Source organism: Antechinus flavipes, chromosome 2, assembly GCF_016432865.1.
Source record: "Antechinus flavipes isolate AdamAnt ecotype Samford, QLD, Australia chromosome 2, AdamAnt_v2, whole genome shotgun sequence".
NCBI classification, from domain to species: Eukaryota; Metazoa; Chordata; class Mammalia; order Dasyuromorphia; family Dasyuridae; genus Antechinus; species Antechinus flavipes.
In genome coordinates, this window is record NC_067399.1 from 131,456,191 (window position 1) to 131,473,139 (window position 16,949).

A 16,949-nucleotide genomic window follows, 5' to 3' on the forward strand; every position below is an offset into this window, starting at 1 on the left:
GTATAATTTCTCCTCTCTTGTTTCTCCTTTTACATTTCTAATCACTTCTCACCACCCATATCTTGCCCACTAACTGTGGGTATAAATCCAAGTTTCTGTCCTGGGTCCTGTTTTCTTCTTTCTCTATACTCAGATGTTCTCAGTGATGTCATCTATGACTCCCAATCTATATGTCTAGCCTTAGTCTCTTTCTTAAGTTCCAGACGAACAACTGCTTGTTGGAAATTTTGAATGGTGTGTCCCATCGATTTCTCAAACTCATGCCTAAAATAACCAATTATCTTTCTCTTCTTCTGAACTTCCCTGTTTCTGTCAAGGGTATTATTCTTCTAGTCATCCAGCTCTGGAGTAATCTTAACTGTTTACCCTCCCTACTCCTACCCAGCCAAACAGTTGCCAAATTTTATCTTTATGTTCTACATCCACATTTCTTGCATCTGTTTCTTTCCTTCACTTACATAGCCACCAGTCAAATTCAAATTCTCACCAGCTCTCCACTGACCTCAACACATTTTCTCATCATCTTTGCCTCTTGGAATCACTGTTGTTTTTTTCCAAAGGTCACTTCCTATGTGAGGACTTTCTTGAAATTCCTAACTACTAGTGTCCCTCCCAATAAAAAAATTACTTTGTATTTTTCTTTTTTTTTCTGTTTTAAATAAATTTTAATTGATCCCATTTCCCAAGGAATCTTTTATTCTTCCACCTCCCAAAAATCCATTCTTTACAATAAATTTTTTTTTAAAAGAGGGGGAATCAAGTTTTTTTTAAAAAAAAAATATATATATATATACTTACACATGTATATGTTGCCTCTTTTGATAGAATGTAGTAGTTTAATTTTTGTCTTTGAATTCCCAGTATGTTTGCACAATGTTTGACACATAGTAGTACTTTAATAAATACTTATTGACTAGTTAAGTGATTTTATGGGCATAGGGAATTTCTGGGTGGAGAAAATTTTTCCAATAAAGAGCACAACTGTCCTGAAATTTAAAGTTTTGGAGGATTGCCTGAGGAAACTAGTCATATGATTAGTAGGTGTAGTGACATCATCAGCTTCCCTGGAGAAGAGAAAGAAAAAAGCAATTATAATTTGCCTTCTATCAAAAGTTTTTTTCTGCATCTATCAATAAAATCATTTTTTAAACTTTTATTATAGAAATAATCGACTATGTTAATAGTTTACCTTATGTTAAACCATCCTTCCATTCCTGGTATAAATTTCCATTTGATCATAATGTATTATCTTTATAATATATTGTGATAATCTTTTTTATTTTTAAAGCTTTTTATTTTCAAAACATATGACATATGCATGGATAATTTGACAATATTGACCCTTGCATAGCCTTGTGTTTCAGATTTTCTCTTCCTCCTTCCCACCCTCTCCTCTAGATGACAAACAATCCAATAAATGCCAAACATGTTAAAAATAAATGTTAAATCCAATATGTATAAACATATTTATACAATTTTCTTGCTGCATAGGAAAAATCAGATGTGATCATCTTTTAATTAATATTTTATTTAGAACTTTTGCATCCATATTCCTTAATGAAAGTGGTCTATAATTTTCTTTCTCTGTTTTTATTCTTCCTGGTTTAGGTATCAATATCATGTTTGTTTCTTTAAAAAGTTTGGTAGGATGTCTTCTTTGTCTATTATTTCAAATAATTTATTTAATATTGAAACTAGTTATCTTTAAATATTTAATAAAATTTACTTATAAAGTTCTGCTGCTTTTTTCCTTAGGAAGCTCATTTATGGCTTGTTCAATTTCTTTTTTTTTTTTAATAGATCTACTTACATTCCCTATTTGATAGGTAGTCAAAGCATATGAACAGACAATTGATAAATCCAAAACCTCCAGTTTCTGGGATAAGAACTAACTATTTGACAAAAATTGCCAGGGAAAACTGGAAAACAGTATGGCAGAAACTAGGCATTGACCAACACATATATAACGCTATATCAAGGTATATCATGATATATATCAAGGTAAAGTCGAAATCAGTTCATGATTTAAACATAACGAATGATACTATAAGCATATTAGGAGAAAAGGGGTAGTCTATCTCTCAGATCTGTGAAGAGGGAGGGATTTATGGCCAAAGAAGAACTAGAGAAAATTATAAAATGCAAAATGGATACTTTTGATTATGTTAAATTAAAAAGATTTTCTACAAACAAAACTAATGCAGCCAAAATTAACAGGAAAGCAGAAAGTTGGGGGAAAATTTTTACATCCACTTCTGATAAAGGCCTGATTTCTAAAATATATAGGGAACTGACTCAAATTTATAAGAATACCTAACTGTGTGACCCTGAGCAAGTCACTTAACCCCAATTGCCCCCCAAAATGGAAAAAATACAAGCCCTTCCCCATCTGATAGTTAAAGAATACAAATAGACAATTTTCAGATGAAGAAATTAAAACCATTTCTAGTCATATAAAAAATACTGTAAATTACTATTGAACAGAGAAATGTAAATTAAGACAACTCTGAGGTACCACTACACACCTCTCAGTTTGGCTAAGATGACAGGAAAAGATAATAATGAATGTTGGAGAGGATATGGGAAAACTGGGACACTGATGCATTGTTGGTGGAATTGTGAACTGATCCAATCATTCTTGAGAGAAATTTGGAACTATGCCCAAAGGACTATCAAACTGTACATACCCTTTGTCCAGCAGTGTCTTTATGGGATCTGTATCCCAAAGAGATCGTTAAAAAAAAAAGGGGGAAAGGACCCACGTGCAAAAATGTTTGTAGCAGCCCTTTTTGTAGTGGCAAGAAACTGGAAATCGAGCGGATGCCCATCAGTTGGGAAAATGGATGAATAAAGGATGGCTATGAATGTTATGGAATATTATCATTCTATAAGAAACACTCAGAAGGATGATTTCAGAGAGACCTAGGGAGACTTACATGAACTGATGCTGAGTGACATGAGTAAAACCAAAAGAACAATGTACACAGCAACAAGAAAATTATGTGATGATCAATTCTGATGGACTTGGCTCTTTTGTACAATGAACTGGTTGGAGTCAATTCTAATAGACTTGTGATGGAGAGAGCCATTTGTATACAGAGAGAGAACTATGAGAACTAAATGTAGATCACAACATAGTATTTTCACCTTTTTTGTTGTTGTTGCTTATTTGCTTGTTTTTTTCTTGTGTTTTCTTTTTTCCTTTTTGATGTGATTTTTCTTGTGCAGCATGACAAATATGGAAATATGTATAGAAGAATTGTACATATTTAACCTATATTGGATTGTATGCTGTCTAGGAGATAGAAGAGGAAGGAAGGGAAGGTTTTACAAAGGTGAATGTTGAAAACCATCTTTGTATTTGAAAAAATATCTTTCTAGAAAAAAAAAGAAAAACATGGAAAAATTTGCATGAAATAATGAGGAGTGAAATGAACAGAACCAAGAGAAAGTTGGATACAGTAACTTCAATATAGTTTTAAGAACAACTTTTAATGAATAAATCATTTTGGCTGTTGTGTTATTGACTATTGTAAATATCCAAATTAAATACAAAGACATATAAAGGAAGATGCTATCTGCATCCAGAGAAAAAAGTGATAAATAGAAATGTGTATAGAATGATTTTACATACATATAATGGAAAGGTTCAGGAGAACAATTTTTCCCAAAGAAGAGGCACAAATATTGTGACAAATTTACAAGATATTCTCCTTGCCGAAAGATATCTTTATTGACAAGTAAATTAGGTCATGAACAAAATTCAAATATGATTTTGTGCCATACTTTGGGAAAGGGCAATTATTTTTATTAAAGCTTTTTAATTTTCTTTATTATATTATTATTAATCTTTTTATTTACAAAATGTATGCATGGATAATTTTTTCAACATTGACCCTTGCAAAACCTTTTCTTCCAACTTTTCCCTTCCTTCTCCCCATCCTTTTCCCTAGATGGCAGGTAGTCCAATACATGTTAAATATGTTCAATTACATGTTAAATCCAATATATGTATACACATCTATATAGTTATCTTGCTAAACATGAAAAATCAGCTCTAAAAAGAAAAAAAACCTGAGAAGGAAAACAAAAATGCAAGAAGAAAGAGTGAAAATGCTATGTTGTGGTCCATGTGGTCCATGGGTATGAGGTCCCATAGTCCTCTGTCTGGGTATAAATGGCTCTCTTCAAAGATTTTAATTTTCAAAAGCTATGTATGGATAATTTTTCAACATAAACATTTGCAAAACCTTGTGTTCCAATTTTCCCTTTCTTTCCTCCACCTCCTCCCCTAGATAGTAAGTAATCCAACATATATTAAACATGGTAAAAATATATGTTAAATCCAATATATGCATATATATTTATACAATTGTTTTGCTGCACAAGAAAACTCAAATCAAAAAGAAAAAAATGAAAAAGAAAATAAAATGCAATTAAACAACAACAAAAAGAGTGAAGATGCTATGTTGTGGTCCACCCTCAATTTCCACAGTCCTCTCCCTGGGTGTAGGTGGCTCTCTTCATCATAAAATCATTGGAACTGGTTTGAATTATCTCATTGTTGAAGAAAGCCACGTCCATCAGAATTGATTGTTGTATAGTCTTATTGTTGCCGTATTTAATGATCTCCTGGTTCTGCTCACTTCTTTCAGCATCAGTTCATGTAAGTCTCTCCAGGGCTCTCAAAAATCATCCTGATAGTTGTTTCTTACAGAACAATAATATTCCATAATATTCATATACTATAATTTATTCAGCCATTCTCTGACTGATCGACATCCACTCAGTTTCTAGTTCCTTGCCATTACAAAAAGGGCTGCCACAAACATTTTTGCACATGTGGGTCCTTTTCCCTCCTTTAAGATCTCTTTGGGATATAAGCCCAGTAGAAACAAAGCTGGATAAAAAGGGTATGCACTTTGATAGTCCTTTGGTCATAGTTCCAAATTGCTCTCCAGAATGGTTAGATCCATTCACAATTCCACCAACCATTGTTGTATCAGTGTCCCAGTTTCCCTACATCCCTTCCAACATTCATCATTATCTTTTCCTGTCATCCTGGACAATCTGAGAGGTATGTAGGGGTATCTCAAAGTTGCCTTATTTTGCATTTATTTCACTGATCGATAGTGATTTAGAGTACCTTTTCATATGATTAGAAATGGTTTTAATTTCTTCATCTGAAAATTGTTCATATCCTTTAACCATTTGGCTTGAATTCTTATAAATTTGAGCCAATTCTCTATATATTTTAGAAATGAGGCTTTTATCAGAACCTTTGAATGTAAAAATGTTTTCCTAGTTTATTGCTTCCCAGAAAGGGCAATTTTTAAAAACAAAAGAGAGGAGAAACCATGAAAGAGTTGGGAAGAATGCATGAAAAATAAAATCAGGAGAGAGTTGGGGAGATGGTCTCAGAGTGGATTAAGAAATTTTGGCCTGAGAGAGAAGACAAGCTGGCCTGAGTTTTCATTATATGTGTGTGTGTGTATACACACATAAGTATATACATATATACATATACATATTTGTATCTAATGGTAGCCATCTCTAGGGCAAGGTGAAGAATGAAAGGAGGGGAAAAATTACATGCTAATTTTATTATATATTTAAAAGGAATAGCAAGTTGTACACAATAGGTTTACAGATTTATGTACAATCTTTTTTCCCCCTCTTCTACCATGTTATGGAAATGCTTGTTTTATTCTTTAAAGTTCAGAATAAAATAAATAAAATTACTAAAAAAGAAAAAAGTATTAATTTACCTGCTATTTGCCTAAACTCTTTATAAATCTCATCTCATTTAATCCTTGCCACAATCCTGGAAGGCGAGTGCTATGATTATCTTCATTTTACAGATTGGGGAAACTGAAGCTCAGAAAGGTTGTGACCTCTTCTAGGTCACACAGGATTGTAGGTTTTGCAGTGGAATTTAAACCCAGGTCATTCTCAGTCCACATGCAACATTCCATCCATGGCACCAAGTGGTAGGAAGAAGGAACGGGAAGATTCAGGGAGATAGCAGACCACATCCATCCCTCCGCCCCTTACTGTGTGCCCTCACACATACTGCACGTTCCCAGGCTAGGAATCAGAAAGAGAGTTTTATGAGAGCCAGAAATAGGACAGGTAAGGAGGGGACTGAGCCACTGGGAGTAAGGAGAAAAAATAAATTATTACATAATTAAATAATTAAAGAAGCAAAAACAAACAAACAAACAAACAAACAAAAATACACCCTAATACAAATCATCTGCCATCGGCCTGGTAAACAATTTTTCTAAGTCTCTGGCCGAGAAAGCTAAATGCCGTAGGCGTGACTGCAAAAACCTTTAAAAAGAATTAGAACCAGATCTTCCCCAAGACAATGTGCAATGGTTTTAACAAGCACTCTGGTTTTATCTGGGCGATACGCTTACTAAAGACTCATTTCATTTATATAAATAACAGTCAAACAAATGAAATCCCAGGGACTGGAAAGGGAGGGCCCACTTGGCAAAGAATAACAGGATGAACCTTTTAAAGAGAAAAAGGGGGTGAGGCGGGCTGCAGGGACTGCCGGTAGGGGGAACTCCTGTTCCATAAACAAACTCATGGGGAAAAGTGATCCCGAGACAGGAGAGGGATTTGGGATCCCCGGGCATTTCCCATCCTCAAGCTTCTTCCTAGAAATGAATTCCAACCATTGCAGTTCTCATCCCTGCTTCCCATGTTCTTCCTCCCTTTCAAACTTACCTAATTCTTTTTTTCTTGTATAAACTTGAAGGGAAACAATGAGGAATGACGTCTACAGGGTCCAGGACAGAACCAGGGCTTGGTAAATGTCAGATTTGTCTCCTGAAATAGAAAAAGTGGAGTTTCAGGCTCTGAATCACTGGCCTGGTGGTGGAAGGCTGGATTTTAACACTAAAAGTTCATGTTTCTGTAGAGGTTAAGTTTATGGGGGCCAAAGTGCAAGGATTAAATGACCATTTTAGAGATGAAAACACTGAGGTTCAAAGGTTTTTTTGGTTTGGGTTTTTGCCTGTCTTTGTATCCTCGGATTCTGGCACGGTGTCTGGCACATGGAGAACACTTCATAAATGTTGGTTGACTGACTGACAAAGCTTTTAGGAGCCAGACCCGGTCTCTTGCCTCAGGTTTCAACACTGCCTCTATTATATCACATCACTCACTAGTCAGGACTTGGCTATTGGCAAGCCTTGAACAAGTCATTTGGGCTTTTTTATATTGAGAAATCAGACTGTCTAATGAAAAGTGCACTGAAGTTCAAGGCAGAAAAGCTGGATTCTAGAAATACTGGGTAAATAATTTCCATTCTCTGAGGATCAGTTATTTTATCCCAAAGAGTAGTAGATAGAACCTTTCCAAGCTCAAAATGCACAGCAAATATTGTAACATTTAACACAATTCCTAACCCACATTTTAAAATAAAAATCCAAAATAGGATGAGGATTTCGATTAAGCACCAGCATCTCATTCCTTTCTCCTGAAGGTTCCTCATCTTCAACATGCTCCCATCTTCTCCCCTAATCTTTCCTCTCCTCACCCATCTTTCAGATCAAGGCTTCTTAAATTTTTTCCACTCATGATCCCTTTTCACCAAGAAATTTATACATGACCCCACATAAAAATAGGTATAAAAATCTAACATTTACTGATAATAAATCATAGTTTTCTAATGCCCTCCCATTCAGTTGCTTGACCCCTTATGGGGTCATAACCCACAGTTTAAGAAGCTGGGTGGTAGACTAGAGTCAATTTCTCCAATATCTCTCCCTTTTTGTCTTTTCAGAGGAACATCACCGTAATGCAGGACCTTAGCACCTCAAGTCTGGGCTGTGACATGATCTTCTAAGTGTTCTCCCCATATCTGAAACCTTACATTCTTTCTTCACTGATAGGACAGTGAGATGGAAAGCCGGCTGACCTGAAAGACAGGAGAAACCTGGACTTGAATCTTGCCCCTCCCTCTGACTAACTGTGTGATCATGGGATCACTTAACCTCTCTAGAGTTTTTTTTGCTGATTAGTAAAACTGAGATATTTTTGCCTATAAGACTTTGCTTTCAAGATTTTACAAAGATCAGATGAGATGAGACATATAAATTTCTTTGCAAACTTTGCAGAAATACTCAAGGACTTGTGATTTCATCATCCTGTAGAGCTCTTTCACCCAATACTAAAACATATTTGTGAAAGGGATTTTTTTTTTTAATTTCTCCAATTGGAGGTGGGGGAGGTAAGAAGGAGAAAAGGTGGCTTTTAAATGAGGAAAAAAAAAAAACGTAAAGTGATTTTTTTTTTTTTTTGGTTTCTTTTAACATTTCCTCTCTCTTCTTTTAAATTCCTTCCTGTCCCTCAAGGCACTGATTTGTAGCAATGAGAAAAGAATCCCTCACCAATATGCTCTGGGACTCAAGTTGCATTCAACTAATCTTTTTTCTATTTTAATTCTACTTTCTATGAGGTCTAAACTGCAGACCCTATTATAACTTCCCCATTTCTATTGTTTTCTAGCCATTGAGAGCTAGGCTGAAGTTCTTGAAAGTTGTGATTCAGCTTTGGAAGTGCTTCTTTCTGGGAGCAGCTACGTGGGGCAGTGGATGGAGCACCAGCCCTGAAGTCAAGAGGACCTGACCTCAAATGTGACTTCAAGACACTTAACACTTCCTAGCTGTGTGACCCTGGGCAAATCACTTAACCCCAACTGCCTCAGCAGCAAAAAAAAAAAAAAGTTAAATCCCATAGAGGCATACATATTTATACAATTATCATACTGCACAAGAAAAATCAGATCAAAAAGGAAAAAGATGAGAAAGAAAACAAAATGCAAGCAAACAATAAAAAGAGTGAAAATATTATGTTGTGAACTTCACTCAGTTCCCACAGCTAATCTCTGGGTTAGATAGCATCACAAGATTATTGGAACTGGCCTGAATCATCTCATTGATGAAAAGAGCCACTTCCATCAGAGCTGATCAATGTATAATCTTGTTGCTGTGTATAATGATCTCCTGGTCCTGCTCATTTCACTCAGCATCAGTTCATGTAAGTCTCTTCAGAACTTTCTGAAATCATCCTATCGGTCATTTCTTAAGAACAATAATATTCCATAATATTCATATACCACAATTTACCCAGCCATTCTCCAATTGATGGGCATCCACTCAGTTTCCAGCTTCTAGACACTACAAAGAGGGCTGCCACAAACATTTTTGCACATACAGATCATTTTCCCTTTTTTAAGATCTCTTTGGGATGTAAGCCCAGTAGAAACACTGCTAGATCAAAGGTATGCACAGTCTGATAGCCCTTTGGACATAATTCCAAACCTCTCTCCAGATCCAACTGGTTGGATCCATCCCCAACTCCACCCATATATCAGTGTCCCAGTTTTCCCACATCCCCTCCAACACTGGCCATTATCTTTTCCTGTCATCTTAGTCAGTCTGAGAAGTATGTAATGGTATCTCAGAGTTGTCTTAATTTGCATTTCTCTGGTCAACAGTGATTTAGAGTAAATAAAATAGTCTTTTAGGCAAACAATGTTTGGCATTCAAAAAATGACCAGCCCATTGGGGAGCTATGCTCTCTGCCACAGGTCTGAATGTTTGGCAGTTAGCTCAAGAAAGGACCTTTGTGTCTGGTACTTTATCTTGCCCCTGTGATCTTCAGAATCTCCCTAAGACAATTCTAATGGAAGCGGTCATTCTCCTTATACCGGGGCTGCTATACTGCCCAAGTTTCATTAATTCACAATAATGAGGTTAGCCCAAGGGCTCTGTAGACCTTCAGCTTGGCAGGTAGCCTGATATCTCTTCTCTCCCATATTTCCCTTTGGAACTTCCTAAACACTGAGCTAGCTCTGGCAATGCATGTATCAATTTTATCACCTATGTGGGCATCCCTGGAAAGTCTACTGCCAAGATTAGTGGACTTGTGCACAGCATTCACTCTTTCTCCATTTGCTGTAACTGATGTTTCCACGAATGGTGCTGGTTGATGGAGAATCCCAGTTTTCTTGGTGTTAATTATAAGCCCAAACTAGCATAAGCAACAGAGAATTGACCATATTTTGCTGCTTCTCAGCTTTGGACTGTATTGAGTACACAATCTGTGGACAAAAAGTCATACATCAATTCTTCCCCTATTTTAGTCTTGACTCATAGCCATTTCAAGTGATCTTGATGCCATTTCCATCTCTGGAAGTTATCTGACAATACTGAAGAAAGCATAATGCTAAGAAGCATAGGAGCAAGCACACAGCCCTGTTTTACTCCACTGATGACCAGGAAAGCACAAGAACATTTGTTGTCCATTATCCAGAACCTGGACAAGCAGGTTGTCATGAAATTGACATGTAAAATTGATGAACTTCTCTGGATAACCAAATTTTGCCTTAATTTCCCATAAGCCCTCACAACTCCAGTATCAAAGGCCTTGGTCAGGTGGACAACAGAGGTTGGTACATTTCTGCCAGCATTTTTCCTGAAGTTGTCAGACTACAAACACCATATTAACTGTTCCTCAGCCTGTTAAAGAGAACTCCAGCAAGAATCTTACCAGCAATGACTAAAAAGAGAGACTTTCCTATTATTGCACAGGACAATCTATCTCCTTTACCTTTATAAAGACAGACAAAGAGAACTCCAGGAGAATAACCTTCTTTTGCCACATAAACCAGAAATTTTCAGTCATCTTTTATCTGAGAAGTGGATCCCCTGCCTTCTAAATCTTAGATGGAATAGAATCAGCACCAGGGGCTTTGCCACATAAGAGGAGCCAAATGGCATTCAAAACCTCTTCTTCAGTTGGAAATTTGGTTAGAGAAGATTGACTTAAATATAATAAATACTGGCCAATGGTTTCAGTATTGATTGATGATGTCTGTTGAGAACACCAAAAAGTGTTCAACCCTCTAGGATCATGTCCATATCATCATCAGCTCTGGGTAATTGCCTTCAGGGAATCAATCATAAAAGCACTTTGGAATGTTACCATCAGCAGAAAACAGAATTTTATCTGCCTTCTTACAGAGCCAAGAATTTTGCAGCTCCCTAAGCTTCACTTATGTTTTACTTGACATGGAGTTAAATTCTGCCTTCCTAGAGATGGGTGAACTATCCTGTTGGACAGAATATCCTATGGAATTCTCGTTTTTTTGTTTTGTAGCTTCTGAATTTCCCCATCATTTTGACAAACCAGTCTTGATGTTTACCAGTATTTTGATTCTGATGTGTAAATGCAGTGCCTTTTATCAAACCTCTGAAAGCTGCCCATTCCTTTTCTGCTCCACTGTTGCCAATCATGTGTTGGCTCACCTTTTCCTCCAAATTAGCTTTCTACTTAGAAAAGTACAGTACTCTATAGACATTAGATGCTCTTACCTTGGGACCACTGTTTATATTTAGCTTGGATAGAATAAATCTGTGATTAGGCCAGCACTCCACACCACACATTCACTCTTACATATGGTCTGTCTCTTCTCCTTACAATGATATAATCTATTAAATGCGAATATTTGTTTCAAGGATACATCCACAGAATTTCATTGCATTTAGAAAAATGAAATTCAGAGTTGGTGATAAAATCATGAAGCGCATAGGTCTTCAGTATTAAGTGACTGTTGCTGCTGCTGTTTCTGACTCCATTCCTTCCAAGGATTTCCTATAATGTTTGATAGTCTGTATCTTTTCTGCATTAAAATTTTTTTTTAATTTTTAAATTTAAAACATTTTATATAAGTTTATATCTTATATATGATATATATTTATATGAATTTTTAAAATAATTACAAGTTCATCCACTTTCAGCATATTGATAAGGATCTATGTCTTTACAAATTTTTTCTTTGACCTTATCAGGATTTGTCATGGTGAGAGCCTATATACTGATTTTTTTTTTTTATAATAAATTTTATTTTATTTAATAATAACTTCGCATTGACAGAATCCATGCCAGGATAATTTCTACACGACATTATCCCTTGCAATCACTTATGTTTCGTTTTTTCCCCCTCCCTCCCTCCTCCCCCCCCCCAGGATGGCAAGCAGTCCTATATATGGAGAGCCTATATACTGATGAGGATATCATGGCACTTTCTTGCACAAGTAGAAATCACATTATCATGAATCTGTATTTTACTAAATACAAGCATGTTGTCTAAATTAGTTTTGATTATAAAACCTATGCCAGCTTCTTCACTATGGTCACTCCAAAAAAAAAAAAATTGTGTATCCACATTTAATAATAAGCTGGCCACTCAGGTTTTACTCAGAGCTGCTTTTTGGATAAGATACCTGCTGAATTCTTTCACAACAAAAGCTGCTCATCTTTCGGCCTAATGGATTTCATGTTGTCCAGTAATGTGTGATCATCTTTACAAAAGTCTTTGTATATTTTTTTTGCGTTTCAACCAGTGTGGAATTCTCACTTGCCAGGGTTGAATGGAGTAGACAATTTATTTTCCTTTCTTTTTTTTTTTTTTTTAGTTAATAGTATTTTATTTTCCTACTTACATGTTAAGATATTTTTCAACATTCATTTTTATAAGATTTTTGAAATCCAAATTTTTCTCCTTTTCTTCCATCTTCCCTCCACAAGACAGCATGCAATCTGATAAAGGTTATACATGTGCAATCATGCTAAACATGTTTCTACAGTAATCATGTTGGAAGCAGACAATTTCCAAGGTGCCTTTTCTATCCCATTCTTCATGCCAGAGGTAAACGAGTGAGGTCTTTCACAAAGGTAGCTCAGACACCCAAGGGACTATAGAATCCCATTGCTGCTTCAATCCAGTGAGAAAACAATCTGGACCACCTGTACACAGGGCTGTGATTACAGCTCCTAGTGTCCTTGCACCTGCTGCTTCATCACTTGCCTGTGGCCACAGGACTTGTATAACGAAGCTCTAAGCACTTCACTGCACCTGCTTCAGCCTTAGTGGCCAATGAAACAAATTGTTCTCATTATAATGGGGGCATTCCTCTACCTCACTGAATGAAATATTTGAGACCCTTTGGATAAAGGTATTGCCTTGTTCACCATGTTCCCCTCAAAATCCCTCTTTGGTTTCTTCTGTGCACTTTTAGGTGTTTTCCTAGGGCCTTTTTTCTCTTCCTTCTTTTTGTATCATTAGCTCCCTCTTCACCATCAAAATACCCCTCATTCTAATAAAAGTATATTAGAACTCATGTTAGGCAGTTAATAAATGCTTTGGTGTAAAAATAAAAGTTACTGCGTTCTTCCTCTTTTCTTTTTCTATAGATCTTAAAATTACACAATCTGTTTTCCTTTAGCCCTATGTATGTCTCAGCATCTGTGTCTTAAAATAATCTAGAAGGTTCTCAAGCAAGAAATTAAGGGATTCCATTCCCCTTTGTAGAAAAGGACACCCTTGGTAGAAAAGGAGACTGAAATCAGTTATACCTGCTATCTATTCTCTTCCCTTGCTAGGTTATTGCTTAATGCTTGAGAATAAATATCAGCCAAACCTGTCTGGTATGTATACTCCCAACCATCTCTCTAGGCCCTCATTCAGATAACCTCCTTCCTTCCTAATCCCTTGACACTATCACTCTGACTGGGAGACAGGAAACCTTATGTTGTAGAATGTGGATTCCTTGATGGAGAGGACTATGGCATTTTTAAATGTCTAGAACACAGTAGATACTTAATTTCGGTTGATTGATTTTAAGTTTTGTATCCCCTCTGCTGAACACAGTGTGTTGTACATAATAAACATTTTTAAATCTTCATTAAATTCAACCCACCACCCCCAGTAATTAAAAAAGCATTTTTAGTTGAACTATTCCTCAGGGATTCAACCCTTCCTAGCCTAAGTAGGCCTGATGGCAGGAGGAGAGGTGGGAAGCACAGAAGTGAATCATCTGCTACTTCAGAGAATCTTAGACTTTTAGAACTGGAAGGGACTCAAGAGATCATTTCATGCAAATCTCTCATCTTGCAAGTAGTAAAACTGAGATTCAAAGTGGTAAACTGACATACAGTCAGCTATGTGACCTCACTACTTAACCTCTCTAGGTCCTTAGTTTACCATATCTGTAAAATTGGAATAAGACCACCTGCCCTTAGGATTGTTGTAAAGAATCAAATGAGATATATGTTTGTATAGTATAGGTCCTGCATCACTATCCCAATCCATATTTGTACCTGAGGTTGGGGATGCAAAAGTCAGCTCGCTACTTTTCCTTAGGATTCTTAGGTAACATCCTTAGGAGTTGGGAGTTTTCTAATACTTTTGCTCCCACTCCCCCATTATTGTGCTCTCCCTAATGATTATCAATTGATATATATTAGCCAAATGTTATCAGCTTTTAGGGATGGGACTTGGCTTAGACTATTTATGACACTAGGCCGGCCTGCCACTGGAATGCCCATTTGCAAACTAGCCTGCTATTTCTATCTCAGCCCATAGAATATGACAAACTCTTCAATCAACCCCAATATACTTTTTCTGTAGCCTTACTTCATTTCTTGCAAGTTAATAAAGGACTTTTCTCACCCAATTGAATGTCTTTGATTCAACAGATGTATTCTCACCTGACAAATATCAAGGTAGAGTATGTCATGTTATTTACTTTCAGTGGAATAGACAGATGGAGCCAATAGATTGCCATCCGTACACATGTAAAACACTTTGTCAAGTATAAAATGTCATAGATATAAAATCTATTATTTACTGAGCGAAACAAAACTCTGGAGCAGACTGAGAGTGGTACTTGAAGCCAGGTTTTCCTAACTTCAAAGCCAACGCACATTGTGTTGCCTTTCTAATACTCTGCCTCAGTCAGATGAAATCTGGGCATTGTGTTCAGTTCTGATAACCACATTTGAGAAAGGATATTAACATATTGGAGAGAAACCAGAGAAAGCTACTATCAACCCCAAGAGGATCTGTTTAAAGGTATTAGGGATACTTAACCTAGGAAAGAAAAGACAGAATTGAGATGACAGTGTTATCAAGTGTTTGTAGGGCTGTCATTTGAAAGAGGGATTAAACTTGTTCTTCTGGGTCCTAAGCAGCAAAACAATGAGTCACCAGAAGTTTTTGAGAAGGCTGAGCTGCTATATCAGTGTAACAGTTAAAACCACAGCAAGGGCCTGGGGAATTACACCTTCTCCTAGCCACTAAGGGGGCCCTCTTTTCTGGATCCACATACCAGGTTCAGTCCTAATGGAACCTGACCACTTCAAAAAAAAAAGTCAGGTTTTTTTCCTTGTTCTTTTTGGTTTCTACACTTTCACCTTGACAGTCTGAGAAGAATATGTAAAAGTTTGGGTCTGACTCATGTCTAGAATATCCCCAAAGGGGGAAATAGATATTCAGCGCATACTGGAACAAATGAATGAGTCAGGAATTGGATACAATAGCTATTTCTTACACACACACACACACACAAAATGCTAAACACAAAAAACTCTTAAGACAGAAATTCAAAACACAATTTAGCAACTTTTATCTATTATGATGTTCTCCTAGAAGGCTGAGAGTTAAAACTGTCAAAATATAAAGCGTTGATGAGTGAGTATTTTTACATTTTTCCTCAGCTCTACGTGATCCAAACAATTTCTTCAAGTTTCGTGCCTTTTTGGCTTGATAAGCCAAGCCAAGGATTGAGCCCTTTTCCTCCCCACTCCCTGGATGGCAAAAACTTCCTTTACCACTAATGCAAACTAAACTAGGCCTTGCAGTCAAGAGAATGCAAGGCCTGAATTCAAATTCTTCTTGAAATACTAGTTGTATCATATAAAGGACTGCTTGCCTTCTAGGGGAGGGGGTGGAGGGAGGGAGGGAAAAAAAAATCGGAACAGAAACGAGTGTCAATATAAAGTAATTATTAAATAAAAATTAAAAAAAAAAAGAAAATAATACTAGTTGTATGATCCTGACCAAATCACTTAACTGCTCTTAACCTCGGTTTCCTCATCTGTAAAATGGACGCGATAGTAATAAGTAGCATTTATATAGCACTTTAAATACTTATTTGATACTTACAGCAAGCCCGAGAGGTAAGAGCTATTATTATCCCCATTTTATAGATGAGAAAACTAAGGCATACAGAATTAAAGCGATTTGCCCAGCATCAGGAAGTTAGTGTTGCAGAGTGTGCCCTTTGAGACAGATTAACTAGTTTCTGTATTCACAATCACAGAAGCTAGAGTTGGAAGAAATCTCAGAGGTCATCTCTTCGACCCCGACCCAAGCAAGTTCTGAATATTCTCTGATAACGAAACCCCCCAGAAATTTTACCCACCACACGTACTACCCTTCTCCCCCTTCACCCACTTTTTTGTTTGTTTGTTTAACTGAAGGCGCTGTAAGCAAGCCCAACCAATCAGAGAGCAGAAGGGTGGTGTTACTAAGCTCACAGCCTTCTGGGAGATGTAGTCCACAGAGATTTCCAGCGCTACTCCGATAAAATAGGAGCTCTTGGCCCAAAGCATTTTGGGAAATGCAGTCCGCTGGGTGGCGTTCTAAAGTGTCTGGGAAGCCTCTGGGAGTCCCGTCTACGCTCGAGAGCTTAGCCCTGGAGGCGATGAACACGCGCTTTCAAAAAGAGGGAATTTAAGTGGGGAGAAGCGATTTCTTCCCCGACGTGGGAAAAAAGTCTAGAGTGCGAGGGAGAACCTGTGCCAGTAGTTGCCGTCCACGCCGGGGTTGCACCGAGCTGCGGAGGCGAGAGCTTTGCTGTGCATGCGGAGCCCACGTCGGGGACAGCTTCAGGCTGGCAGCCTCCTCTTTGTCGGCATGGGCCTCCAAGCTTGATTCTGCAGTCCTGGAGGCGTAGCGTGGGCATCTCTAGGCCTCCATAGCCCTGGACAGCCTGGCCATCTAGGGGTTCGCGAATGGGGGGGGGGTGTGAGGACTACAAGTCCCGAGGGGCTGCCGAGTCGCCGCGGCGGAAGGGGCGGTCTGG